This window comes from Cupressus sempervirens, chromosome 9, assembly GCF_028749045.1.
Source record: "Cupressus sempervirens isolate cs-2001-9-10 chromosome 9, ASM2874904v1, whole genome shotgun sequence".
NCBI classification, from domain to species: Eukaryota; Viridiplantae; Streptophyta; class Pinopsida; order Cupressales; family Cupressaceae; genus Cupressus; species Cupressus sempervirens.
The window spans coordinates 175,205,517-175,212,170 of NC_143126.1; positions in this window are offsets into that span (position 1 = coordinate 175,205,517).

Here is a 6,654-nt window from a genome sequence, read left to right on the forward strand (position 1 = left end):
AATATAGAGATCACAAGGGAACAAGAACCGAATCGTAGAGAAAGTGCATGTTAATGAAGTGCAAAGATCAGAACAATGAAATTGCAGAGCAAGGTCATGACAAAAAAATACAGAGATATATCATAGGAATGAAATGCATGAAGCACTAGGGCATGATGACATTCAGATCTCTCCACCCTCATTTAGAGCTCTCCATCTTTCACATGTAGCTCTCCACAATCAAAACAAATGGGGAATGATTTATTTACTGTTCTCTTTTTTATCCTATTTATACTTACAATTGTGTTGCAATTATGATGCTTACATTAGTATTGTGATGGGATCAGAGAAAATTATTAAAGAAACATGAAAATAACTACAAATTATACCACTGTCATAAATTACCATTACAATTTGATGCCAAATATTTTAGTGTGAGGTCACCTAAAACAAAAGACACCATTGGATTTGGACACAACAATTACTTTTTGGTGCAGGAGCACCTAACTCTCCATTCACCATGGCATCTACATTTTTAACTCTTAATGAGTTCTACTCAAGACAATTTCAGTCTAAGAGACAATTTTTTAATAGAATCATCACAGATATTCAATAATTTGAGCCTAATTCTAAGACCTTGTCCCCATTTGGTACTTTATAAACCATGGGTTTTGACTATGGTCAAGAGGTATTTCTTAGATCTAGCATAGGGAAGGAATATCTTTAGGTTTCTAAACATATTCTAGGCCTCTACGGAACAAGGAAAAAGTCCTAGAAGAATTAGATTGCACAAACTATTAAATTTGCAAAAAGTTTCTTGACAACTTTTGTAAAAAGTTGTCAATTTTTGTTAAAACTTCCCCAATAGTCACAATCTTTGAACTTTGATTGGGATGGTTGGGGAAGGACTTCAAATGGCATTTTTAGGGGGGTGGAAGGTAGACGATGTAACTTTTCTATTGAAATCAAATAAAGATCTGATGTAGGAGTAACCTAGGTTGTGTTATCCTACTCATTTGTGTTCATTCTATCAGTTGTTGTCAAGTTACAATCATTGCCAAGTTGCAGCAATTACTAAGTGCCAATAATTTTATAGTTTAAGTTGAGTTAAGGCTATCCCAAATCATGTTAACATTCAGGTTTGTTGGAAATATAGATGGAGTAACTGAGGGGGGGATGAATTAGTTACCACAAAAATATTTCAGATCCCTTGGATGTTAACAATAAAACTAATAGTTGTTGTAATTCGGTAAACTCACAGAAAATGTTGAAACTCAATAAAAGCAGTGAAATTTAAATTTTACTAATCTTAAACATTCATAGTGATTAACTTGAAAGCATAAAAGAAATATCATGAACACATGAGACACTAAGATTTAACATAGAAACCCAATATGGGAAAAATCACCAATGTAACTAGTTACTAATTTTCACTCGCCTTAAGTAAGCCGTATTAGGAGCCAACCTAGTTGAAGGTTACAAAACACACTGTTAGGTGTGACCTTGTTAGAGGATTCAATCACACTATTAGGAGTGGCCTTAAGAGAGGTCTTAAAATAATTCAATGGAACTATCACCTTGTTAGAGGATTTACAATTGGCTATTAAACCAACTCTACTAAGATATTTTGGAATCATTGCTACAATGGCAAGAAAGTAACAATAAAATGCCCTTAATGAGATGCAATTGAATTGCTGATTATAGATCTCTGATCCTTCCTAATCGAATATTACTTTACTACTCCTCACGGATATTTGACCATCCTTCATGTTTTCTCACACTCTTTCCTTTTCAATCAATACACTTTCATTTTCTCACACCCATTAGAATCTCAACTTGACCTTTCATTTATACCACTCAGAATATCAAGTCATCAATTACAAATTACAATAATCAATAATCGTTACCATAGTCGAGCTAAATCAATACTTGAAATAATTAAACTTCATATCTCCAAATCAACAAAATCCTTCATTGGCTAACCTTACTCAGTAAACACTAATCCTAAAATTATTTCCTATGTTAACCAGTAGAAGCTTGGTTAACACTATGAACTTGCAAAATCCTTTCGAAACCAAGTGAACTTAGTGAACATTGACTCTAACCAACTTTCCTTTGTTAACCATGAGAACTTGATTAACACTACTTTCTACCATAATTTGCTTCGATGATTGAGTGAGCTCGGTAGACATTGTCTTCATAGAGTAATCTCTAGGAATGCTTGATAGAAAAGGGAAATTGCCTTACTAACCATGTGAGCTCGGTAAGCACTGACTGCCAACTAATATGACATTTGTCTAACATCAAAGACAACACACAATTAGACAGTTGTATCCAACAATCTTGCTCTTTGGCATTCATGGCAACAAAACATGTCATAGCAGAATGAGATTTGAAAGCAAGACTTTCTATGATAGAAAGTTTCTCCCTCTTAGATTTTTATGCAAAAAACTTCTCTAATGTAGTAATCTCCCTCTATGAAGGAATTACATAGCTTCATCTCCAAACAAATTTCAAAAAGATATGACAATAAAGTCTCCCTCTTTGACAACACATGCCAAAGACAACACATACCAGTTGAGTATCAATGTACCTTGAGTACTAATTCATATGCAATGTCCTCTTGACTATGCTAGATCAATTGATAGATCTTCAACTTGGTTTCTATGGATGCATCACTAAAACTTTATTTTAGTGAGCTTCAAATAGGGGAAAGACCCCTAAATTACCTCTTAGATACAAGAATGCATCCTTAGGTAATGGATTGGTAAATATATCTGCAATCTATTCTTTTGTATGGACATATTCCAATCTAATTTCTTTGTCTTGCACCAATTCTCTGACAAAGTGGTATTTTATAGCAATGTGTTTGGTTTTGGAATGCGTCACTAGATTCTTTGATATGTTAATTACACTTGTATTATCACAAAACATGACAACATGTTCTTTGATCTCAACCTTCATGCCTTCCAACAATTGTTTAAACTAGACAATAGTAGAATAATTTACTGTTGCTATAACATATTCTGCTTCTACTATAGATTGGGATGTGCAATTTTTCTTTTTACTTGTCCAAGATACCAACCTTTTACCAAGAAAGAATGCTCTACCTCTTGTACTCTTTTTGTCATCAATATTTCTTGCCCATTCAACATTAGTAAATACTTTTAAGTCCAGATTCCCTCCAAGTTTATACCATAAGCCATAATCTTCATTACCTTTCAAGTACCTCAAGATTCTTTTGACTTCCATCATATGATTTTCTCTAATTTTTCTTAAGAATCTTGCCACTATGCTAACTACAAGAGCAATATCAGACCTTGTATGAACTACATACTATAATGTTCCAATTATTGATCTATATAAGGTATGATCTACCTCTTTTGAGTCAATCATCTTTCATAAGCTTTAATCCAATACACATGGGGGTTCCAACTAGTTTTGAATCTTCCATACCAAACTTCTTGAGTATCTCCTTGATATACTTACATTGAGTGATGTAGATACCATTCGTACTTTGTTGTATCTAGAGACCAACAAAGAACTTAATCTCACCAAACATAGACATTTCAAATTCTTTGTTCATTTTCTCTAAAAATTCTTTCAATAGATCATCATTCCCTATAAATAAAGTATCATCCACAAATATTTTGGCCAATACAATTTTATTGGCTGGTCCTTAATGTACAAGCTATTGTTATCATTAGTTCTTTGGAAACCAATCTATATAAGGTAGTTGTGTGGCCTCTCATACCATGCTCTAGGAGCTTGTTTCAAACCATACAATGCTTTGTGTAATTTGCAAACCATGTCCCTTTTGTCTAGATCAACAAAACCTTCTAGTTGTTTAATGTAGACTTCTTCATGAAGAATACCATTGAGAAATGTAGATTTAAAATTAGTCTGATATACCTTAAATCCTTTACGTGTTGCATATTCAAGTAAGGTCCTAACACCTTCCAATATTGCAACAAGAGAGAGAGAGTTTCACCATAATCAATTCCTTCTTCTTGAGAATATCCTTTACACACCAATCTTGCTTTGTTTTTTGATACCTTACAATCTTCATTCAACTTATTTTTGAATACCCATTTTTTTGAAATTACATTTTTATCTTTAAGCCTAGGTACAAGAGTCCAAGTTTTATTCTTTTCTATTTTCTCTATCTCTTCATTCATAGCCTCAATCCAACTTTCATTTTCCAATGCATCTTTGACACTTCTAGGTTCAAAATTAGCAAGTAAACATGTAACTTTTAGCTTACTTCTTGTCATAGTACTTTCTAATTTATCTCCAATAATCTGATCTGGTGTATGATACCTTCTTACATACTTGTCCAATATAGGTTCCTTGCTTTTTGAACAAATTTCATTGTCATCCTCTTGAACTTCAACTTCTATTTTTGGTTGCTTAGACTTAGTAGGCATTGGCTTGATAGCTTTAGAATGTGACTCAAGTCCTTGTGACTCAATTTGAACTTCTTGCAACTCGGTGACTAAGGAAGATTTAGGAGTAGAAGTCTCCTTATTGATAGATGTGTTTGGCAATGTATCAGGTTAGATGTAAATAAATCTCTTGTAATCTTTGGGTTCCTTTTTTCTTTCTTCTTCAATTCTTTCTGTAAACTCATCAATTCTCATATGTGCACTTTCTATGATTTTGTGAGTAAACAAATTCAAACATCTATATGCCTTTTGAAAGAATATCCTAAAAATATACCTTCATCACCTTTCACATCAAATTTTCCTTTTCAAGATTCTTTCAAGATATAACATTTACTTCCAAATACTTTTAGGTAACTTACATTAGGTTTATTTCCATAACATAACTCATAGGGTGTTTTATATGGGTCCTTCTGCCACTATACTTGGTTTAAGGTATGAATTGTAGTGCTCATGGCTTCCTTCTAGTATTTGATAGAAATGTTCGTTTCAATCATTAGAGTCTTTTCACAATCCTATATAGATCTATTTATCCTTTCAGCTATTCCATTCTGCTTGAGAATTCCAAGGTTTGATACCTATATTTTGATTCCACTTTCAATGAAAAAGTTATTGAAATCATTGGAGAGGAATTCAGCACCTCTATCTAATCTTAAGAATTTCAGTCTTTTCCCTATTTCTTTCTCCACTCTTGCCAAATACCATTTGAATTTCTCAAATGCTTCTAACTTCTCCCTTGTATACATAATAGTCATCATTCTAGAGTATTCATCAACAAAAAGAATGAAGAATTTTTCTCCACTATAGCTTTCTATTCTAATAAATCCACATAAATCAGTATGCACAATTTCCAAGATATCTTCAAATTGATTTTTTTTGCTTTTAAAACTAGTCTTTTCCATTTTGCCTATTTGAAAATTCTTGCATAGACCAACATCAGGTTTCTTCAAACTAGGAATGCCTCTTACTTTCCTGAATTTGCTTATTTTCACCATGTTATCAAAATTTACATGATATAGCCTTCTGTACCATAACCAACTTCCTTCAACTTGAGTAATTAACAATGAGCACTCACCAAGATCAAGATAAAATAGGTTACCTTTTGTTTGTTTTCCTGATCTAATCAATGTTCCTTTGTCATCTAATAGTCTTGCCTTGTTATGCATGAATTTCACCTTGAATCCAATGTTGATTAGTTGTGCCACACTCAATAGATTATGTTTTAGTCCTTCAACCCAATAGGAATTATCACACACAAGTTCTTTGGTTAGTGAGATTCCACCTCTCCCTTTTATGCAACAAGGTTCATTGTTTCCAAACCTTACACTACCACCATCATAGTCTTCAAAGTGTTCAAAACTTATTTTTTCAGCACTCATATGATGTGAACACCCACTATCTATGATCCACATATCATTTTTTTTCACATGAGAGATAAGTGCCATCTTATCTCCTTCATCATCTGATTGATCTTTCATAGCAATGCAAACTATTTCATCTTCACTATTATCAGAATCTTTGGCCATAAAACATGTCTTCTTACCTTTGTTCTTGAATGATTTGAAATCCTTCTTTCCATTGCACTTGTGACCTTTCTTCTCATCATTTCTTTCTTTGTTTGGGCACTTGGCAGCAATATGACCAATTTCTTCACATGAAAAATAGATTAGGGGAACTTTACCTTTGTATTTTCCTTTGCCTCTAGAATATTTCCTTGCAAGTAGAGCTTCAACAACTTCAAGATCATTGTCAAAACTTTCCTCTAATTCTTCTTCACTTTCTAACTAAGTGTCCTTTATTTTATTTCCTTTTTCCTTAAGTGAAATCTTGGCCTCAAATGCAAATTCAATATTCTTGGAAGCTAGAACATAATTGTCAAAGTTGTCTAGCTCAAAGGTTGTCAATCTTCCTACTAAGGTATCCAAAGTTATCTTATGGTTTGTCTCACATCTTCTTTCTTGAATAGCAGATACTCCAATTTCATAGATAGGAAGTAATGTTGTCAGAACTTTACTTATAATAGTTTCTTCCTTGATCTCTCCTCTGGAAGCTTTGAATGCACTAACATTTGCTTTGATTCCTTCAACATATTTGGAAATGTGTTCATCTTCTCTCATTCTCATCTGATCAAATTGTCCTCTAAGGCTTTCTACTTTGGCTCTCCTCAAATTGTCATCACCATCATAGATGTCCTTTAGCTTGTTCCACATTTTAAAGGTAGATTTGTAGTCTT